Source organism: Rhinolophus sinicus, chromosome 17 (assembly GCF_057876585.1).
Source record: "Rhinolophus sinicus isolate RSI-liver-muscle chromosome 17, RSI-T2T, whole genome shotgun sequence".
NCBI classification, from domain to species: Eukaryota; Metazoa; Chordata; class Mammalia; order Chiroptera; family Rhinolophidae; genus Rhinolophus; species Rhinolophus sinicus.
This window is the reverse complement of record NC_142517.1, coordinates 131,733,883-131,758,543: the sequence shown is the minus strand read 5'-3', so window position 1 is coordinate 131,758,543 and position 24,661 is coordinate 131,733,883. Positions and strand designations below refer to the sequence as shown.

General features: G+C 37.8%; 1 protein-coding gene across 3 annotated transcripts in view; it reads right to left on the bottom strand.

The window, feature by feature from the left end:
* Nucleotides 1-24,661, bottom strand: part of THSD7B (thrombospondin type 1 domain containing 7B) — an 800,685-nt gene that overhangs the window by 730,980 nt on the left and 45,044 nt on the right. The window contains exon 1 of one of the 3 annotated variants that reach the window (XM_088793974.1): nt 12,132-12,210. The exons of the other annotated variants lie outside the window; for them this stretch is intronic. The gene's annotated coding sequence lies outside the window, so the exon portion shown is untranslated. Of the gene's footprint in view, nt 1-12,131; nt 12,211-24,661 lie in introns of those variants that run through there. 3 annotated transcript variants of the gene reach the window in all.

Here is a 24,661-nt window from a genome sequence, read left to right as displayed (position 1 = left end):
CATTTTTATAGTTAAATTAGCCTGCTAGGAGGACTTAGATCCCATATTGGTGAAGCAGGAGACACTGACAAATTAGCAACATGGGAAAACACTAGAAATCTCCAGAATCACCAAGAAAAGTTTATCATAATAACTATGAGAACCCATATAAATCTGCTTACACGAATGGGCTTTTCATTTCTTCAGACAAAATCTAAAATCTTCATTTTCTTTGTAAAGTGTCAGGGTCCATACATTGTAAGAATTAAGAAAGGTGTGGTTGGTTTGGTTCTCTTTTTAAAATGTATTTTCTCCATTTATATGGTTTACCTACCACCTCTTCGCTGATGATTTCAAATGTTTCTCTAACTTCGATTGCTAATCTGACATCCAGACTCATCAATCCAACCACCTAGAAGATATCCCCAGCTGTGTAATCTGTAGACGTACTTCTGTCTCCACGTAAAAGGCTTTTGGTAATCTGGACCTGTTTACTTTGACAGCCTCATTTCTTGCAATCACTCAAAATTCCTATGCTCTAACTGTATAAATCTACTTAGAGTTCCTGAAACACACCCTGTGTGCCTCAAGGCCTAGCTTGCACCACTCACATTGTATCTGACTGTGAAATTGTTCTTCAACCCCCAACTCAGTGGCAACCTCCTCAAAACGCCTTCTCTGACCTGACCTGAAACTACCCAATAAAAACGGCAATTCCCTTTCCATACTCTGTATATATTCTTATATATACTTTTTACAGTGCTACCTATCTGCCTTGTACTTATTGTTTTATCTGTATTCTTTACTAAACTCAGTTCTCCTTAAATCTAAAATCCATGTCTTTTCATTATACTATCTCCAGACCATACATAAAATCAGGCACATAGTCAGCACTCAATAAATGCTTAATGAGCATGTGTCCTTGAAATAAGCCACGTGTCTAAGACATATTATAAGAAACACCATGTTAAAGCTCATTGACTCTACTCAAGTACATGCATCTGTCTGGACCTGTCTGATTTCTTTGGACATCATGAAATTAGCAAGACCAACATAAACAGGGAAGATCTAGATGCTTATCAGAACCAGCAGAAAAATGGATTTATAAAACATGTTAATGTCATACTATTATCAATATGTTAAAGAGAGGTGTTAATCATTTCTTTGAAAGTCTTTTCCCTTTACACTCTACACTTTGAAGGTCAAGTACCTCCTAAGAAGAAGAGAGAAGATGTTGCCTAGAGGAAAGACGTCAATGCTAGACACTGAGTCTCAAAGCTTAAATTAATGAGTCCATAGTGAGACAAACATCTCAAAGGTCAGGGTTTGGCAAAAGAAAAAGTTCTGTATTATTACTATTATTATTATTATTATTACTATTACTATTACTATTATTACAAACTCTACATTTGTAGATAAAAAGTAAACATGCTGAGTTCAGAGTACAGAGTTTTACTATAAGCCATAGGGTATTGGAGATAAAGGAGAGGAAGGTGAGAAAGCTCCCACCTGATAGAATACAAAAAGGGAAAATTCTTCTTCCTCTGGCTCTCCTTAGCAGAGACAGAGATTGGAGGGAGGGAAACAAGGAGGGAGGGTAAAAGAAAGAGAGAAAAGCAAGAGGTAGAAAGAGTAACCTCCCAGCCAGGGGTGACCCAGAGCAATGGAAAGGAGGTAGGCTGACAGAAATCCCCACATTTATGAGGAAACTCCAGTGTAGGGCCACTTGGTCTGTGCTCCTCAGAACCTAGTCTAGGAAAATCTGCATGCTCCCTTGTCAATTCCTTTGTCCAATATGGCATGAGAGCAACGTGATAGTGTCTCATACATAGGTTAGAAACAGGTGACAAAGGTGGGCCAAAACCTTCTCTTACTGAGCTCTGGAAGTCCAACATGGTGAAACTGATATCCTCCCCACTCTCCAGGGTTTCCCAGGTGCTGAGAGAATAGAGGAACTTAAAAAAAACCTGTGCTTATGGAACAAGGTAGGTAGAGACCTCAGGCAGGAAACAGATTTTATTTAAAAAAAAAAAAAAAAAAAAAAAAAAAAATTTCAGCAGCAAGTGCCAGAATAGTGCCCAAAAATGCAGGTCAGGCCTGTCACATGCCTCCAGGCACAATGCCAGATGCCCAGTGCCAGAGCAAAATAGTCACATTAGACTCCAACACAGTCCCAGAAGTCAATAGTCTAACCTCATAAGCCTCTCCTGCCGCGTGGACCAAATTTGGGGAAGGAGGACAAGGAAAGGAGAGAAATTCAGAAAATCTGGGTATTTACTTGCAAAATATTAAATGACCCAAATATGATCCTCTTTAAAAAAAAAAAAAAAATGAAAGAGACTAGTATACCTTTAACATAGCAAGTTTGTTTCCCCAACCCCCTGGTACCTGGTGAGGGGAGGTTGACAAACAAGATGAGATCAATTATAGAAAATACAGAAACCAGGGGAGCCGGTAAGCTCATTTGGCTAGAGCATGGTGCCGATAACACCAAGGTTGCCGGTTCAATCCCTGCATGGGCCACTGTGAGCTGAGCCTTCCTTAAAAAAAAAAAAAAAAAAAAATGCAGAAACTACAGTCATTGCAAGCTTCATTTGTAACAGTTTAAATATTGACTGTACTACATCTATAAATAATAAAAGGGGAAATGCCCATAGTGTCTCTATCTTACCCCAAAACAGAATCCTTCTCATTAGGAATTGCCAAGCAAACTACCAAACTCCTTCCTCTCTACCCAAATTACAATCCCAACCCAAGAAATCAGATCTTAAGAAAACCCAGAATCATATCTGGATCACCAACCAAAAAAGGATTGATAAATGTGATTACTTGATTGTCAATGATTTGATTACCAAAATATTTCTTCACACAATTCTTTAGGACCAAAGGTAATAATAACAGGTACAATGTTTGAGCATTAACTCTAAACTAGGATCTCCACATGTATCATTTTATTTACTCTTTACAACAAACAAATGAGTATGGAATCATTACCCCCAGGAATGATACAAATTTTATCAAGGAGGAATGAGGTCAAGAGAAGTGAATCAAATTGTCCAAAACTCACAAAGTCAGTAATTAGCTATCATTAAACCCAGGTCTGTTTCTTTCCAAGTACTGTGCCTGGACCCATTACGCTCTTTTGACTACCTCTTCAATTAGATGTTCCTCTGTTCTAAAGGAACTAGAACATTGTTGAATATTTACAGCAACATAGAATGGAATATAAAGAGACAGTTTAAATCATCACAAGATGAAAATTAGAGAATGGACAAGGACATCAGGGAAGACAGATAAAAGTAATTGTATCATTTATCCATTCATTCATCATATGCCAAATATCATTGCTGGAGACACACACAATGCCATGTCCAAATGGAGCTTCCATACTTTCCAAGGAGACAACGGGCAAACAAGTGAAACAACCGATATTACTTCAGGAAATGAGAAGTGCTGTAAAACATTAAACAACAATAGAGACTGACAAGGTTGCTATTTTAGCTAGAGTAATCAAAGCACAGAGTTCTGAATGAGATAAACAAGGGACCCCTGCTGGTATCTGGGGGAAGAGAAAGGAGTTCTGAAGGATGGGAGGGAGTAAGCCATACACATACCTGGGAAAGCACATTGCAAGCAGAGGGAACAGAGGCCCTGAGGAGAAGAGGTTGTGGGCAAGGTGGGAGGCCAGCATAGCTAGAGCAGAGTGAATGAGGTGCAGACAGAAGTGGTAGAAAATTCATAAAGAATAGCCAGACCCCGATGTTCCGTGAAGGACATGGTAAGGACTTAAAATTTCATTCTCAGCAGGACAGGAAGCCTTTAGAAGACAGGGGCAACGGGATCAGTTTTACATTTTCGATGGTTCACGCTGAATAAGAGGGTATATACTGACCACCATCAGGTTAACAGTGGACACAAAGAGATATCTGGGGAAGAAGAAGCCAGTCCAATCTAGGAAGATATCAGCTGAGCTGCTGGGATTTATTGTGGGATATATCTTGAAAGTATAGTTGACAGGACTTGCCGATGGATTGAATGTGAAACGGATGAGAAAGCGAAACTTTAAGACAAATCTCTAGGTTTTTGTTTGTTTGTTTGCTTTGTGTTTTATCCTGGGAAACTGGGTAAAGGTAACGCCATACACTGAAATGGAGAAGGCAGGAGAGGAGCAAGATGGGGAGGGTTGTGTGTGTGGCAGGAATCAATCGTTATCATTTGAGGCACACTAGGTTTCAGATGACTTTAGACATCCAGAGATATACAGTAGGCTCTAGATACTAAAGTCTGAAATGGGAGCTACTATTAGGGGGCGCGTGCACACGTGTACACACACACACACACACACACACACACACACACACACACACACGCTTCCTAACATTGAAGATGGAAAGGGGCTTCTCAGTTCTCCCTTTTCAACTCTGGTAAAAGGTGAATATGTACCAACTCAAAAAAGGTGTCGAATTAATACCTTCATCCAATTTGTAGCTGGAGCTCAGCATCAGTGAAGATTTTGTGATTACACCCATAGGATGTTTGTACAGAAGCTCACAGACACATTTTTGAATAAGTATGTTTTAAATAATGTAATAACATTTCCAAAATGGCCTACACTGTTTTGACTAGCAGCTCCTTTAGCTCTGAAATTAACTTCAAATTCTTTAATTTCATATTTGAAAACAGACACCAGCTGAATGCTCTTCCTACATGCAGTGATCTCCTTTTTAATAATGCAGTCTGCTGTTTTTCTGAAGCAAAGATTAAAGAGTACAGTCAGAAACTTCCTAAATAACTTTGATGAGATTAGTTTAATTTCTTCCCCAAAAGCAAAGATAAACAGACATTAATTCTTAGTCATTTTCTCCGTCCTAATGCATCTCAAACTTCTGTGTTTTTTTATCAATATCAAGGAGAGAGGCAGTCCTTTATCGAACATCCCAAACGTGTACCAATCTTTCTTTTTGAGCATGGAATATTCAGAAAATATAGCATGCTTTTCAGAAAGGAAAAAAAAAACATATACCTAAGTCTTTTATTTCACCATCGTTTGTGGGGAAACTAAAAGTCTAAGTAAGACATAATACATTAGATAGTCTTCATGTTTATGCATAAAAATGCTAAACCAAATTACGGATAATAGCATCAACTCCCCAAGAATACCAAGGATGTAATTTGAAAGACTGTCCACAGAGTGAAGAGAAGAAAGGTACACAAGTCATCTTGCCAAAGGGCCTAATCTATTCCGGACATCAATAGGAGCAGAGGTGTGACAGCCAGAGCCTCCTTAAGGTTGGCAAAATTTAATGAACTTACGTTCTACATCATGATAATTTACTCAAGATTCCTAATTCAAAAGTTTCTCAACCCTAAATAACATCTCCTAAGAAGCAAGCTAGCATTAATAATCCTATTTCAATAACTAAGGAAAATATGGTTTAGCAGTCACTAGAGAATTATACCTCAACTCAATTAAAGAGCTCAAAATATTCCCCTGCTCCTCTCTCATTCCATGAATGGTACAGGAACGCAGCAAATACAGCATCCCTTTTTCACATTTATAGGGGTATTTTTGTTTCATTTTGTTTTTGTTTCATGACTTGGAAAATTTATTTAACTTTATAAGTACCTTATTTTAAATATTGTCCTTTTTATGGAGATAGGGTCCTGAAAATTGGGAGATGTCCCCATATCGGAGTGGGAGATGCAGTTTCTTGTGGGTTCTGGGGGCAGATCTGAGGTCTTGGCTTTAGCTCTACCACTCGGAAACAACTGGCTTCTATCAGGTCACTTCATCTCTATAAAGCACAGATAGTAGCACCTTCTCACTGATTTTATGAGGATAAAATGAGACAATGGGTACATTTGAATACTTATATCCAATCCTGTTTCATTAATGATTTAAAACATTTTATGGCTACACAAAATATAGATGGTAACATAAAGTTGTCAGAAGCCACCAATGTGGTCTTTTAATAAATCCTGCAATCAAAGCATTTCAACAACCTATAGAATGTATTTGCATATCTACATCACAAATAACAAACCTACAATCCCCAATCCTAAATACCTTCAGCGTAAAACTCTGAGAACTCCACAGTCAATCTACATGCATTCTTTGTGAAATAATGCTAGTGACAAAACAAGAAAGTAAAAAACAGGCATTATGCCACTCACTTTTGTCTAGATATGTGGTGTTTTTTTAAGGCATGATATCTACCAGTCGGAGGATTGTACCACTAATTCTAAATTGGAACAATGTCTATGACAGAACATTTAAAAGCAATTCTCAGCTTGTCAAGGAGCAGGGAAGAACCATGGTCACTGAGGTACATATCTTTGAATGTTATGGCAGAGAGACTGTGTAAGAACAACCAAGGCTGATATTCAAAACACTTACTACCAACAGGAGGGATGCAGGAAAGGAGAAGAGTCCTCACTGGCCTCTAATGTTCTAGACATTAACCTCTAAGATTACGAGACATTACAGCAGGTCAGGGCAGTGACTTATACCAACCAACAAGAAAATATTTCAATATTTTTATAAGCAGTGTGGTCATACTGAATGTACTGGTTACATGTTAGTCATAGGACAACTCCGCAGTAGGATAAAGTTCTGATACGAGTTCTGTCTATACGAGTGAGCTCCAAAATTCTAGCACTAAGTCTCAAAGAAACCTATGAGGATTTGGAGGCTATGCTACACCTTCTAGACAAAGAGTAAAAATTATAGTAACTTTTTTATTGTTTTAATGTTAGTGAATTTTATAAATTTTATTAATTAAAGGGATTATTCACGTCTCAGCAAATTTTCCTTCCATCTGATCTCAACCGTTTTCATTCCTTGCTCTCATCAAAGGCTGAGTGAGTGGACCCATTACACACGAGAAAAAAGGGTGCTTCATGGTGGTCTAAATTAGTTGACTTCCCCTTTTGCACTTTGCCTGAGTGAAAAATACTCCCTGCTGTGAACCAGACTTTAAGTAGCAGTTTTTTAGAAATGTAATTTTGAATACACAAAAGTAAAATTGCAAAATAGGATATTTCTAATAATATTCATTACAAAGTCCTTTAAATTATGAGACGCACACTTGACCCTTCATAGTTATCTAGCCAAGATTCGCTCTAATTATTGTCTTAAATCTAAAAAGGAAAAAGATGGGTCATTAAAAGTACCACACAGCTAATTGTAAAGAGAGAGAGAGAGAGAGAGAGAGAGAGAGAGAGAGAGAGAGAGAGAAAGTTCCTAGAAAATAATCAAGATCTATGCATTGAATTGTTCTTTACTTTTAAACTTAGAGGATTAATTTCTACCGGTATGATAATCACCCATCACAGAGCCCATTAAGAGATTAAAGACTGGTGATTTTATCTGGAAAATTCACAAATTCTTATCTAGCTACTAATATTCCCAGGCAGTAGGTGAAGACAAAAGCAAGATTAAACTTATGCCTAGAGGATGGACATTGGGCAGACTTCCAAAAACAATATGGTGGAAGAAAAAGTGCATCCCAAGTCTGCTAAGGGACACTAGGTAACCCTGAGCAAGTTACTTAACTTCCTGAGTTGCAGTGTCTCAACTATAACATGGGGAGACAGATACCATAAGGATTGAGCATAGTGCCTGCTATATGCTAGATGCAAGACAAATGATAACTGGATTTTTTTAAAGGCTATATGAATGGTCAGAGTTTGGGATGGCCAGTGACAAAATGGCCCCCAACTGCCATTGGGGACAGTACTAGCCTGTGCTCTGTGGTCAAACTGGTAATACAAAGAAGTATAAGCCTGGCTTCATCCTCAAATAAATCCAGTTGAGGAAGTAGAGCATTTACAAAGACATTCAGCTAACATATTTGCTAAGTGCTAAATGAGCAGCACAGATGATTATGGCAGGAGTGTCCCAAAAGAAAGAGCTCCCAAGTGTCCTGGGTAACATGGAGAAGGCACCCAAGGAAGGGCTGTGCTTGAATTTAAGGAAGGAAAAGACTTTATTTAAAAAGCTAGGGCAGAAGAGTGGGATGGCATACCAAGGGTTGTCTGCTAAGACTAAAAAGTATACTCCCACAGGGTGAGATTTCGTAGAGCTTCAAATTCTCCTACAGCTTCAAAAACATTTGACTGTAACTGCCGAACCTTTTGCTTTGGTACACCAAACTTTAGCAAATCCACCAACAGCTGATGTCCATGATTTACTGATCAAGTCTGTGCTACCAGGAAAAATATGGTAACAGATGCTGCCTTTACTATAGGGAAATGCCTTTGTTATGGATTTTGGAGAACTCTTTATATGGAACTTAGCAAGCCCCTGTCCTCTCACAGGCTAGCTATGCTATCAAAGACATGTGTAGAGGAAAACCCAAACTATCTGAAGCCAGCTGACTTAATGTACTAAAATTAGCAAGTTCTGCTATGCAACAGCTAAACAGCCTTTGGTCATCATTAATACCTCAGTTTCATCAGTCATAAACAGAATATAAGTATCTGTATACCTACCACGTTTCCCCGAAAATAAGACCTAGCTTAACAATCAGCTCTAATGCATCTTTTGGAGCAAAAATTAATATAAGACCCGGTACTATATTATATTATATTATATTATATTATATTATATTATATTATATTACACCTGGTCTTACATTATAGCAAAATCAGACCAGGTCTTATATTAATTTTTGCTCCAAAAGACACATTAGAGCTGATTGTCCGGCTAGGTCTTATTTTCGGGGAAACACGGTAGAGAATTATTTGTTGTAAGGGTCAAATAAAAAGGTGAATAAAACATAAAAATATTAGTTACTAAACATGTATATTTTTCATCTTTAGTTAAGATCCTTGTTTTCCTAACTGTAAAGATACTATTGGGAAATGCTATTTTGAGTTGCCTCTGATAAAAAGGGGATTTTTTTTTTAAATCCACTGGCAAAGAGAACATACCTAAAAACGATTATTTTGTAGGCCTAGCGCTTGGAGTACCATCCAAATGAGGCAAACTAGGAAATAAGGGACACAGTTCCAAAAGACTGAAAGAAGAAATGCTGAATAGTTTTACTGACAGCAATTACCAGCTGATGATTGTTTTATGGATTGATAATTGATCCACATGTTATTTTCTGCTAAGCCATGTGACTCCTTTCTTTTCTAAAAACAATCTAAAATGAATCAATGGTCATTTATGTATCATTTAGCACAAGATCTGACTCCTAATTTCACGAGATCTACAATCAAAGGGGAGTAAAACATAGCAAACATTAGACAAGGAGCAATTCTGGACAGGGGATAAATTGTATACCTAGCTAAACTCAGTAACAGTGATATAGCCAATGAAATACATTTGGGGGAAAAAAGCCATCATCCATTTCAAATGCCTAAGTGAAGGTGTTTAGAAGAGAAAAAAGGTTTTAAAAGTGGGAGAAAATCAGGAACTAAACATCTAGAAGGGTAAAGAGAAGGAAAAATTCACACTTACAGTAAAACATGACATTGGAGAAATGAAACATTACAGTACCTTATTGAAACTCTATTTCCAAACACTTTAAGGTTAGTGACACTCAAAACACCTTCCTGTGCTGTCTGTGTACGCTGAATAATAAAGGCAGAAGCCAAGAACCCCCAAGAGGAAAGGAAAATGAAATCTGAAACTGGAAAAACATATTCAGAAGATCACAGGGGGAGGGGGGGCTAACATACATGTCTGGCTAAGTTTCCCATTTTAATCCTTTTCAATGGAAAGATATGTTCATTACAACATGCAGCTAATTTTCCGTCTTTTAACTTAATGTACTGAAATAGTTTTACATCAAAAATTTCATCTGACAAATGCCAAACATCTGCACCCTTGATTGCAGCCTTGCTATGGAGACCCTGGTTTTTCCAGTACCATATGTCGCAGTATTTCCCTTCAGTTCTGTCTTTGTTTATGCACATTCAGAGGTGTGTGTGTGTGTGTGTGTGTGTGTGTGTGTGTGTGCATGCACAGGTGCCCTTACACATAGTGCACAAGAAAGAAAGAAAATGGCATCTGGTTCCTAGAAGAAGAAAAGGAGAAAAGGAATGGGAAGAAAGACAAGATTTGTGTGAATATAAACTAAGCCACACACACAAGCACTTACAGTTACAGACTGATACCCTGTGGGGTCACAATGTATGGCTTGTATAACAAATATATAAAAAAGATGAAAGGAGGCAAGAGAGGAAAGGAGGTTTTTAAAGTGATGCTTTAATGTATAATTATTCTATGAATCAAAATTAAAGTAGCAAGGCACAAGGAAAATAGATATAGCGTATAGGCTTCAAGCAAAAACAAATTCTGGATAATGGTTTTCACCAAATATATAACCCATCCCTCCTTCACCTGGCTTCACCTACATACCCACATTTTCCCCCAGGATCTTCCTAACTTTCCCCATTCCTATTAATTTTGATTCCCAGCATGTGTGCCCCATCCTATTAACGAGTGCTTAATCTTTTTTTCTCTAAATTTAAATGAGACAACCCAGCAAAGAACAATGAGCATGGCTGGAGTCAGGGGACCCAAGTTATGGCCACAGCTTTCCTTCTAATTAGTTATGCAACCTGGTCCAATTTACTGCACACCTGCCCCACGTAAGGCAAGAGCTTCTCCCCCCAGGGTCTCTGTCTCCTGATCTGAAAGGTGAAGAATTGAAGACTGAGCTCCCTAAGGTTCCATAAAGCTCCCCCAGAGAAGGGGGTACAAATCAATGGCACTACTTCCACCTCTCATCTCTCCCCATGAAATGCATACCTAAGGAGGCTAGAGGAGAAAGCCAAGAAAAGAGGTGCCAGGTGTAAAAGATTATGGCTGAACTTCTACATAAGGTACATATGAACAAAGGGCAATCAATCAATTCCCAAGTCTTGGTTCAAAACCTTCTTTGTACTCTGAATCATTTTGGGCACTTTTTTAAAGCATAAGATATGTCCCTTGCTCTCAAAGAACTTACAATTTGTCCCCATAGAACTTACTATCTACTTAGAAGAAAACCCCAATGTACGTTAAAAAGAGAACAAGGGAAGACTCATACTTAAGTGATGAATACTAGAGTAACCTAGAAATGGAAAAACTTCATAGTATGAATAGCTAACGAATACTTCATAGAAGAAGTAAGATTCCACTCATTCAACAAGTATTTACTGAGTGTGTACTCTGTGTCAAGTAGAAAAAACAGGTATAGTTCCTATTCCCATGGAGCTTACCGTGTAGTAGGAAATAGTCATTAATAGGAGAGGCTTATGTTGTTATGTGAGAGATAAAAGGAGGAAGGAATCTAGTAAGGAAACTTCCCAGAAGAAGTGACACTCCCACTAAAATTGAAGGACAAAAAGACATTCACCACGTGAAGCAGCAGAGGCAAGGATATTGTAGGCTGCAGATATAGCATATGCAAAGGCCCTGTGGCAAGTAGGTGCTTGGCAGGTCTGAGAAAGTGAAAGAAGGCCATGTGGATAGTGTGCAAAGGACAAGGAGCAAAAGATGATGCTTGAGGGGAAGTCAAGACCAGACGTGCTGAGTCATGTTAGCAGTTTCACTTTAAACGAATAACACCTTCAAATGTACATTCTGTCAGCTGTGTGGAGAAAGGAAGGGAAGAAGACAAGAGTAGATATGCAAAGATATTTATGAGACAGCTTCAACAGACCAGATGAGAAATGATGATATGCTGGACTAGGGTGGCAGCTGTGGAGATGTAGGAGGTAAAGATGACCAAATTTGCTGATGAAGTGGATATGAATATGAGGAAGTGGGAGTGGTCAAGGATAGCTCTAGGTTTCTGATTTGCATAACAGAATGAATAATAGTGCCATTAATTGAGGAGGGAGCACAGAAAAGCCTATTTTGAGAAGGAGAGGATGATAAATGCCAAATGCTCTTGAGAGATTAAGTAAGATTAGGACTTTGTTTTTAAGAACAGGACGGTTACCAGGGACCTTAGCAACTTTAGGTGTAGTAAGAGGTCAGGTGACAGGTGAGGGTGGATTGAGGAGCTGAAGATTAAAAAGTGAAGACAACAGAGTATATGCCAACCTTCACTCATCTCTTAACATCTTCATGGTCCCTATATTATGTTCACCAATATAACACACAAGAACAAATGTATACCCAACACACATGCACACACATCTCAGACACTTACTAGAAGTTGGTACGCCCTCCTCTGAATGATTAAAAAAGCAAGAAATGGGCTAAATTCCACTTTTGTAATCTGAAATAAAACAAAACATGAAATGAGTTCTTTCTTTTTGGTGTAACTGTTTCTAAATATCTTATTACCATTGACAACTAATAAATTCTTATAAGTATCCACTCAAGAAATTTACCTATATCTTCTGTTAAAGAAAATAGCTCATGACACACTCTTAGCACTGCCTTCTGCTTGGTTTACAATGCAGCATCTGAGGCTGGGAGGTCCTCTCTGGGACTCCTCACCCTACTGTCAGGCTCCACTAAACGGCGGCAACACAGTATCAACAGGGGCTGGCCATCTAAGGGACACTCTGTCGTCAAAGAAGATTTCACTTTCATCCTCTAGTGTGTATATGAATTGTTGTTATTCACCTGGCGTGGAGAACCGAACTTACATCTCTCTCTCTGCTCGCTACTCAAGGCCACACATAATTCTTATTTTTTTTGGCCCAAACATTTTAGCACTATCTATTCATCTTTCTTTTCAGGATGTTAACCCACATAGCTCTGGACACCAGAATACCATAAATAGGAGTTTTCTAAAGATCTTGCATATTGTAACACTCTTGATTATGTTGTGTATTTCAAGTCAATGAGAGAATACCACCACCCCACCCCCAAACATTGGGTCAGAAACCCTAGAAAAGTTTGGAGCTGACCTAACATTGCCAGAGGGATTGATGACGTCCCCTGATTCTCTTTGCTGTGGTTACTTTAAGGTTGAATCTGCTTGTTAATCACAGAAACTACTTAATAGTTAGCATGTTCTTGTTCTGGTTTTCTAATTCTAGGTTTCTATTTATCAGCACATACGCTTTCATTAAAAAAAATCAGAAACTCTATCTTCAAAGAGATGAGGATATAAATAAATAAATTAGCCAATTAATCAATCAGTCTACCCAGAGGTAGATACCATACAAAAATACATCAGATCCCTCCTTTTCCATCACTGAACATGTAATGACGGAGACCTCATCCACTACAGAGAAAACAGGGAGTCTCGTGTGAGTGGAGACCACCAAGAAAGTATTACCGCTAAAAAAAAAAAAAAGTCCTTTTCCATTTATTGGTTGCTTCTGTAGTTCTATCACCACTCTCTTTGGTAGTTTTTATCATCATTACAATAGAAACAAATGCATTTTGCCAGGCATCATGGGTGAAGAATTTAACAGCTTTTTCTAGGACAAAAGCCTCGTATTACTTTCCAGAGGATGCAAGATGGGACAGTATGACATGGAAAGGAAGAGAGGAAGAAAGAGGCTGCAACTGGAAAATACAGTCTAAGCCTTGCCCAATCTGACTCGCCCTGCTGAAGTTACTTGGTAACCAAACAGCTCTTTAGCAGCGATCAACAAACAAGAACCATGGGCTCAGCGTTGGGCATGACCCTTTGGGGAAGATGAGGTGGCTCAGATTTACCTCCTTTGGTTGATTTGCGAGCTACAAACAATGCAGAAAACCATTTTAAACCACAGATCACCATAACAAATTCTCTCCGTTCTAATCCTAGGGAATTGTCTTTTGAACTTGAGGAAAAATAGTAAACAGAGCCTCCCTCCTTCATATCTGCCATTTTCTGAAATCTATCTCATTAGAGCACATTTAAATAATTACAAACTAGCTACATTTCAGACTGTCTCCTTCAGGGTATATAACTTCATAACTTAAAGGATCACACTAACACTTATTTATAATAAGTTCATTTGCAATCTGTGTCGTGACATGAGAGAATCTGTGGGAGGCAAAAGACTGCCCCCATCCTCACCCCAAAGGTGTCTGTGTCCTAGTCCCCATTCCCAGATATGTTACCTTACATTGCACAAAGGACACTGTAGCTGTCAGGATGCTGAGATAGAGAGATTATCCTGGATTATCAAGTTAGACCCACTTTAATCAAGAGTCGTTAAAAGCAGAGACCATTTGCAGGATGTAAAGAGGTGAGAGGGAAGAAGGAGTGACCGGAAACATTAGAGGGGTGGGTGTCTGGTTGCTGGATTTGAAGACAAAGGAAAGGCCATGAGCCAAGGAAGGCAGGCAGCCCCTAGTAGTTGGAAGAGCCTGGGAAAAAATTCTACCCTGGAGCCTTTAGAAAGGAATGGACCCTGGTTGACGCCTTGATTTTAGTCCAGCGAGACCCATGTCAGACTTTTGCCCTAAAGATTTGTAAGATAACAAATTTGTTCATTTTAAGCCATTAAGTTTAGGATGATTTATTATAGCAGCAATAGACAACAAACTTGCTTTCCTTCACATTTTGTCATCTGTAAAACAGGTACAACTGTCTTTTCATGTTTCTTTTAAATAGTGGCAAAAATTAAAAGGCAAAGAGAGGACAAATATTTTTAAAGAAAGGAGCTCAGTAGAAATGAATAATGCTTAAAAATGTTCTTCAATGCACCTCCTTTTCCTAAATTTTACAGGATTCAGTCAATATGAAACTAAACCAGAAACCTAATATAGCTTAAGAGTCTCATGGTGTCCCCTGGTAATCAGAGGCAATCTTTCATATTAAACATAATATACAACTAGTTGAGTTATAGAGACACATATCTTTTCAGTTCTTTGGTAAGTATAACCCCCGCCCCTCAAAAATTACTGTAATGAAATATTCTCAAAGGGAGGATGTAGATCTCCAACTGCTAGGCAAGTTAATGAGATGCATAGCTGGGGACTTAACATGCATCTCAAGCACTGGTTCTGCATAAAAACACAGTTGATTCTGATCTCATCACCTTATCCATTTTTTACAGAAACATCTATCAGCAAAGAGAAGACATTCCATGTATTAAAAGTTTCCACATCCACCCTTAGCTATCAGAAACAGGACATCAGGCCATGTATTAGAGTTTGCAAACCTAATAAAATATTTTGCAAGTAACATATTTAATCAGTCAAGCACTGATTATATTTCGTACACTCAAAATACCGAAGCTTAGCCACACAAAATGATTTGTCAACACTCCAGGAATAGGCCTTTAAAAGAAATAACTTTGATGTTTACATACAGAGGGTGCTAAAAAAAATGTATACACATTTTAAGAAAGGAAAAAAACCTGTATTAAAATTGTAATACTCAATATATACCAATAACAAAAGCTGAATACAAGTTATGTGTATACATTTTTTTGGCACCCTGGTATTAGATGGGTCCCAAAACTGAGCTTCCAAGCTAACATAACAGAAAATCATGTGTGGATATGGACATAAAAAGGATCTTAGCCTCATATAATATTTAATAATCAGAGGTACTTATATGTTTTAGAGTAAAAAATTCAAAATTAATATTTATATAACTAAAAAAAAGAAAAACAATAAAGGGACAAAACATGTCCAAAGCAACTATCTACATTCAAATCTCTACTACATCCTATACTATTTTCTACTGTAGGAAAGCTTCTTAATGTCTTTTGTAGAAAAGAATATAAATGGATCCACTTTAAAATGGAGTCAGAGTTACCAACCCAAAGGAACTGCTTGGTAGGTCTAATGTTTTAAAACCTTTGGAATGTTAAAACAGGGCAAATTAACCTTTGGACTGGGCCTAACACAACACTGCATCCCAAACAACTGTTTACAAGGATAACAAGAAAAGAGATATTATGACTACCAGACTGATGGCTACTGGACTGAAAATTAAGAATGTTGTTTAGAATTAGCATCACTATGTTAGCTTATCTGCACCAATAGAAATGCCTTCCTTCTACTGATGTAATTGTTCCTCTTCCCTTTCTCATAAATACCCCTTGCCTTTGTCTCCAACCATAACTGAAACACTATTTGGGCTTCTGCCTAAATCAGTGTTTCCTGAATATCTATTATTTTGTAATCTTAAATAAACGCCTATTGCTTCTCACTTTGGCCTTTTATTTTTAGGTTAACACTTTACACATGAGTTTCCTCATATATAACAGCATTTTGAATTTTGCATTTAATATAGCATGTTAAATTTGGTATCTGCTCTTCACCTTTCTCCTCACCTATTTCTCCTTCTGCCACCCCTCCCTACCAGAAGCCTGGCCCTTTTGTCATTAACATTCTCAGAGTGAATCTATGTGAAACCTCATTTACAATTTACAATGTGGCATCAAAATCCACAAAAGATGGATTAATTGCACTCTGGTTAACAGCAGCAGCACAATTATTAAAATCTATATCCCTATCTTCTCTCATACCCTGGTGCAGGAGTGAGGTGGACAGATGTCTTAGAAGGGACCCCATGAAACAATTATCAGGCTAAACAGGGCCACAAGTGACCACCTACCACCTATTCTTGCCTATTCCCTCACAGGAGGTTCCACCGTCAAATCTACCCCCACCGCCACCTGCCTTGTTACACACACACACACACACACACACACACACACACACACACAAAGTCTCCTTAATCCCACAGTAAGACAGCATTTCTTTCTTCTCTAAAACAAACAAACAAACAGAGTACAAAGCTCAGCACATTGTTATGAAAAACAAAGGAGATAATAGGTACAAAATGTTCGTACAATGTCTGAGCCACAGTAGGTACTCAACACATTTTAAGAATTATTTTCATCAGTATGATCATCATCATTATCCTGGTGGAAATAACTTATCACAAATCCGTCAGAGAATCCAGTCAATGGATCAATGTTCACCAGATCTATTGTTTTCCCTGTCTTGGTCAATTTCCTAATACTAACAAGAGCAATTCAAAGGAAGGGACTTACCCAGATGTTCTTTGTTAATTTAGAATAGACTTACAGAGGAATTCCTTTGGGATATAACTGTTAAAAGCAACTATACAACAATAGATTCTAAACCCCAAGAAAAAGGGGAAAAACAATAAAGAAGACAATAAATATGAACTTTAGAAAAGAAAATTTTGCCTGAGTAATAAATTGACTACAATGATGTCTTTGTGGAGAATAAAGAACAAATGGGAATGGCATGAAAAGTAGAAGTTGGACCAGATTTTACATTAAAAAAGGTAAATCTGTAAAGACACAAATTTAGAAAATGAAAAAAAGAAAAGAAAAGAAACATTATAGATGACCTTATGAAGCAAAGAGAGAGACGTGGGGAGAAAAGATTAACCGATAATTGTAAGGAAGCAATTGTGTGTTTTCAACTGTGCCTTTAAAAAAAAAAAAAAAAGGTATCATCTGTGTTCTGCTAACTAAAGCAAGGACTGTCTGTCACAAGAAAAAAGAACATGAAACCAGAATTCAGAGAGAATGCACTAAAATGTACTTTAGCCGCTGGGTATCTTCAAATGAGCAGAGTCTTAATGGCCCACGTTGGAGGATACTTGAGGAATTTCTAAATGTTATTACTAAGAGCCCCATTCTCCTTGGTCATCCATTATCTCAGCCTGTATCTTTGAAAAATCATCTCGTACTAGAATACCCTACAAGGTAATGCAACTCTCCCAGGTGATACACATCTCTTCCATATTAAATAACCAACCAACTACCAGAAAGCCTGTACTGTGCCTACCATTATTCTAAATACTACCCAAATCATAAAAGAAGCTGCTTAGTGAGGATACTGTCTGGTAATTAGAGTCTGAACGTCTTCAAGGAAAAGTTCCTAATAGTATTCCACAAAATAAATCAGAATTCCCATGTTTACTTAGAATAAACAATTTCATGAATGTACAGGGCTAAATCTAACTAACTCTCCAGGCAGGAAAGATATCAGAATTACCTGGAGTGCTTTAAAAATATTATATTCCCCATTCCATTCACTGAGACATGCTGCCAAGGGAGGTAGGCATGTCCTTTTCAAACACTCTCTATGGTGACCTTTAGTCATATGCCTTGCCCTTCTTCCACTAACTCCTTCTATGGGACACTTTCTTTTATTAGCCATATTTATGCCTATTTTAAGACAGAGCTTAAGAGCAACAGACTGAATCAATCAGAGCCAGAGTCACAAATCTCACTATAGAATGTAATAGCCAAGTCCCCTCCCTAAATCCAGTTTCTTCATTTGTAAAACGGGAACAATAATGCTTATGGCACCAATTTGCTGTGTTGATCTGAAGACTAAATGACTCCAAGTGTGTAAGGTGCTAGGGAGTGCCTGACACTCATTTATCCTTCAGTCAAGGACCGTTAATAGTCCCCCAGGTGCTAGCAGCACCAGATATAAATCTCAGGGCGGGCTTATAACTTCTAGAAGGCGTCATTTAGCGAAATACAGCAAGAAAGAGGACTGAACTTTGTTACTCCCAACTCATCCTCCAATTATGCCCTAGTTACCTTATCTGTCTAATGTGACATGGCCCATTCTCCCTCTTCAGAAGGGCTTAAAATTAAGTGCTGTGCCTTGATTCATGATCCAGGGCAGAGCCATCTCTTTATGTCACTGGTCACTCGTGTCCTGATGTCATGTGTTGTGTTCTCCGTAGACAGCATGCATTTCTTGAATCTGGTCCCATGCACACTGCAAGGCTGTGTCCTGCTAAGTTTTGCAAGGAGATTGACAATCAAAGATGGGCTGTGGCAGGTATCACCAGGAGAAGGTGATGAAAAGACATAAAGGCTCCCCTAGCGGTCACTGAGTTTGGAGCCAGGGCAGAGCACATGCATTGCCTGTGCTAAGAACAGCAAAGCAGGAGGAACTCAGAGTAGACCACAGATAAAGAGAACAAGGGGACCCTGCAGCAGTCATGGCCATGTATCTTCAGCACCAGCCAAAGGCAAGTGCTAACAGAGAAAAGGAACCTCCTCTAGCTAGTCCAGCGGCTGTGCTTGTCACTCACAGAACACCAATCTTTCCCCACCCTCCACCCACATCAGCTACTACCATCCCTACTACACCTACCCAGCCACTAGCTGCTTAGGAGATTGGCACAGGGAGGAGAGAGGGAAGACGGGGAGAGAATGCAGTCCATGTGAACCCGTCCCTGCAGACACATCCTAGAGGAGCCAGGCCCAGGGGCTCTGAACTATTTACACAGGAAAGAGTTTAGAGTCTCAAACTGATTATCAATGAATATCAAGTGTGACAAAATTATCATTAAGGACTGAGAAGCCATTAATGGACAGCTTTATATCTTCTTCTTTTCCCTCAGAAAGTTCATGGTATATGGGATCTGAAAAACTCAAGCTGATAAAAATTATTGGCAAGAAAATGGTCCATGTACATACGTTACTCAGTAAAGACTGTCCAGTCATACCACCATATTTTCTTTTTTTTAATTTGCATTTTAAAAAAATCAAACACAGAAAAGTTAAAAGATTATTAAATGAACTATATGAAACAGGCAATTTTATAATTCAAAAATGGCCAACTATTAATAATTTAATATATCCCTATCTAATATTATTCTTGCAATTTGCCTATAATTTTATTTTTAATACATTTCCCTTTATACTTTATCTAAATTCTTTAATTGCTAATATTTTGTAGCATTATTATTTTGCTTTCTCTTGATTGACAGACAGGCAGGCAGATATATAACTAGTTATATAATAGATCTATGAGGTCTGACAATTAGGTTCACGAACTCATCCTGGAAAAAGTGCTACGTATCTCATTGCTAAATATCACTATGGTCACATTCAAAGTACTCCCCTTGGGAAACTATGCACTGATGCCCGCGCCTAGTCCACCCTTCAAAGCAATTTTGGAACTCTTTTTCTGGAATGGCCATCAGAGCTGTCGTCGTATTACCCTTGATGTCCTGAATGTCATCAAAATGTCTTCCTTTTAATATTTCCGTTATCTTTAGGTAAAGAAAGAAGTCATTGGGGTCCAAATCAGGTGAATAGGGAGGGTATTCCCATACAGTTATTTGTTTACTGGCTAAAATCTCCCTCACAGACAGTGCTGTGTGAGCTGGTGCATTGTTGTGATGCAAGAGCCATGAATTATTGGTGAAAAGTTCAGGTCGTTTTCATCTAACTTTTTCATCACTTCCAAATAGTAAACTTGGTTAACTGTTTGCCCAGTTGGTACAAATTCATGAATAATCCTTCTGATATCAAAAAAGTTTAGCAGCATCGTTTTGACTCCTGATTTGGACTGATGGAACTTTTTTGGTCGTGGAGAATTGGCTGACTTCCATTGTGCGCTTTGACGCTTTGTTTCAGGGTCATATTGGTACACCCATGTTTCATCACCAGTGATAACATGGCCCAAAACATCGTCTTGCCTCTCCAAAAGGTCTTGGTAAACTTTGACTCTTCTTTGCTTTTGTTCATCGATGAACCCCTTCAGGACTATTTTTGCACATACCTTTCTCGTGACAAGCTTTTCAGTTAAGTTTTCCTAACTGTTTCCCTATCGATGTTTACTTGACCTGCTATGCTTCTCACAGTCAGTCGAAGATTTTGACACACAATTCGACGGATTTTTGCAATGTTTTCATCAGTTCTACTTACTGGCCGCCCTGACCTCTCTTCATCAATGACACATTCTCTCCTCTCAGAAAAACGTATAATCCATTTGTACACTGCTGTTTTCTTCATGGCATTATCCCCACAAACTTGGACTAACATGTCCCTGATTTCACTTCCATTCTTGCCACGTTTAACAAGAAATTTAATGTTTGTTGCTCTAATTCAAGCTCAGACATTCTCATGACTGCACACAAAAACACACAACAACAATAATGAACGCCACTCAGCAAGACACTGCCACACGTCAATGCAAACACAGCTGTGAGACACTGATATACCAAGGTTATGAAGCTTTACTAAGCTGTTTGTACAGTGCTGCCAATGTAAGCGCATGGTGGCAAGTTTGCGAACATAATTGTCAGACCTCGTATAGATACAGATACAGATAAAGATTGTGCTAAAATATTTGAAAGTTAAAAACACCATGACAGTTTATACATCAATGTGTACTTTGTAAGAACAAGAAAATATACATAATCACAGTATAATTATCAAATTCAGGAATACGACATTGATATGTTACTATTATCTAATATACAATCCATACTGAAATTCTTCTAATTGTCCCAATAATGACCTTCTTGTAACGTTTTCTAATCCAGGATCAAACATTGCATTTAATCATCATGTCTCTTTAGTTTCCTGTAATCCAGAAAGTTTCTTAGCTTTTCATTTTCATTTTCAGTATTGGTATTTTTTACACATACAAGCCAGTTGTTTTCTAGAATATTCCTCATATTGAATTTATCTGATGTTTTCTTACATTTCCTTGCATTTATAGCAAAATAACACAAAAGTGATACTGTATCCTTCTCAGCACATCCCATCAAGAGGCATGTGATGTCAATTTATTTGTAATTAATAAGTAATCTCAGGAGTAATTAGCTACCATTTTTATATACAGTTCAACAAATATTTATTGAGTACCCACCCTATCCGGAACCATTTGAGGTGATAATGATACCACAGGAAACAAAAGAGACACAAATCTCTTCCTTCAATGATATCCTATTCCAGTGGAGGTGGGGGAATCCCAATGATGAGCTAATAACCATAGATTGTGTATGCTAGAAGGCAGTAGAAGCAGGGTTAGAGGGATGTGCATGCTTCCACTTTAAATAGGGAGTCAGAGATGGCCTCCCTGAGGAGCTGGTATCTGAGTACAGATATGAAGAGGTGAAGACCAAAGACATGGGGAAGGGGAGAGCATTCCAGACAGAAGGTCCAGCAAATGCAAATGGCCTGAGGTACCTGGTATGTCTCAGAGACAGCAAAGGGCCAATGTAGCCGGAGCAGAATAAAGTGTAAAAGAAGAAGAGTAATAGATTTCTCAGGATTCTTCCCTTTACATTTACACAAAACATTCCCTAAACTCCTACACTGAATTAAGATGGATGGAACAAAATGGAAATGCATTGGCCAATATAATTTTGATATCCATGGTAGATCTCATTTCAGCCAAAGCTGACTGGGGGACTAAAACAAGGGCCTCTGGAGCCTGTCTCTCTCTCCAGGTCTTGCCTCTGATTTCTTCTCCCCAAGAGGTGGCTCAGATGGCCACCCCACATCCAAGTTTTCACTGTATTTATTTAGTCATCCCCAGAGGAAGTGAGTACCTCTCCCCTCAATAAGAGGACAAGTCCTGAGAACCATGGTTATTTGCCTTGCTTATCTCATGTCCCATTCCAGAATAAATCCCTAAGTGGTGACAAGAAGAAGAGGAAGGGACGTTGCTTGGACAGACAAAGCCTTGATCACAAAGCCCCAGGGTGAAGCCAATCCCACCCTAGGACACAGTGAGAGAATGAGTGTGTAAGGATTATCTCCAGAGGTAGGTTAACGTCCTAATTCTATAGAAAGGAAGGTATATTAAGCAGGTAAAACAACACATGTGCATTATTAGTGCAGTGACATATTTTTGTCTTCTTAAAAAAAATAATAATGATCTTGACTTTCAAAGGCGCTGATAACTGGTTATTTGACCAAGATTATTTTCCCCACTATATTTTTTTCAAGGACACTAGTTTGGATCTTTTTATTCCCTGTGTTGACATAGGAGGATTGAGAAGAAATAAGCAAAAGCAAAACAAAGTATTAAGCACACAGCTTCTCAGTGGTTTTCATGTTCATTAAATCTGCTTCCGCCCATGCATAAATACCTAATTCTTCACTGAGATACCAGGCTAGCAAGAGCATAAAAGCCTGATAGCACCTAAAATGACAATTCTCTTTTATAACAGCACCATTTTATTAAAGCTATAAGCAGCTAAATCTACTTCCCTAAAAATCAAGTTATTTGAAAACCAATGGACATTACTAAATGAAAAAAATATATATATAGCAATGAAGAATCAGTGGCATTTTATTATACCATTGGCCTTAACATTCTTGTTAAACAATTTCACATAGAGGCTGAAAAACTAAATTAAAACATAAATTCTCTTTTAAGCTACAAGAAGCAAGGTACTGTAGCCATGTCCTTACCCATTCCAGGTTCTTTATAATGCTAAACACTAATTCTTTTCTAAGAATAATCATATTCTCTTTTCTAAAAAACAAATTTGACAGGTAACACCAAATAAGACCTTAATATTTCCAAAAGTTCTATTCTTAAAAGGAAGCATTCAAAATTGCAGATTAATCCAGATGTATTTACTCAAATTAAGTCAGCATTTTACTTAGGAGCACAGTTTTTGGGCTTAGGTAAGAATGAACCAACAATAGAGGCTTTTGTGTGCATCTTCACACACAGTGAGGAAAATTGAAGATTTTCAATCCTAGGATCTACTCTAACCTCTCTGTTGCCTAAATGCAAATGGCAAGAATCAACTTAAATACTTTTAGAATGAATAGGAGAGGTCAGCAATATAACCATACACAAAATATATCAAAAATAATTGTTTTCTCATTGTGCCAGCAGTAAGTCTATGGAAAATAATTGAATAAAGATTCTCATTCATCATACCAACAGATAAATAAATCTTTTGGTAAAATATTCATGAGAAATGTACCAGTCCTATATTTAAAAAATTATAAAATTTTTCTCAGATATAGGGATATAGATACATAAACACACAAACAAACAAACAAACAAACTTGACATTCATACACATTCCCAGTGGAAATGTAAATTTGTACAACCTTCTGGAGGGCTGTCTGGCATTACACATTAAGTCTTACAAATATGTGTACCCTTTAACCCAAGGAACCCTGTGTAAAAATCGATCCCAAGCGAATTATCAGAAATGTAATTAAGGATGAAGGTTGTTTATCTCATTGCTATATTTATAATAGCCAAAAAAAAAAAAAAAAAAAAAAACTCAAAAATTTTAAGAATAGAGATTTGATTAACTAAACTGTCTCATTCATGCATTGAAACACCATGCAGCTATTAAAATCATTGTTTTCAAGAATATGAAATAGCCTTAAGTAATAAACTATTACAGGAGGAGGCCCAATTAAAGAGGCAGAATATTCCCCGTTTCATAAGATGCATGCATGTAATAGACACATCAACGAAAGATACTTTTCAAGCTTCTCTAATCCCCAAATCTGCAAGCATCGCATAAGATGCAATCAAATATAATGAAATAATGTTAGCGACCTCTTCACTCAACACCTGAGTGAACTCTAAAGAGCATGGGGCAGAGAAATGCTTTCTTCATGTTCCAAACAATCCCAGACCATTTCCAATATCCCTCTCCTGACCCTTTCTCCATACTGAAAAAAGAAACTCACTTTCAGTGGGTCATTCCCTCCTCTCATTTCTTCCATCAAAATTTACTTCTCTGTGTTTCTGGCAGCCCAGGATCTTCTAACTAAACTCACAACCCAATTTGTTTTTATCTTTTTTAAGTACTGTTTCAAAACTTTGGCCATTTGCTTACTAAATTCACATCATTTACCAAACTTACATATTATGTATCTGTTACTCTCTATTTTTTCTTTATGTCAGCTCATGTCTTTACCCATTTTAGTCTCATATCAGCCATGAAATCAAGAGTTTGATGTTGTAATTATTTTTCTAATATATCTCAAAATAAATACCTTGATCAAAGAAAAAACAGCATCTAATAAACTATCTCATACGTTTACA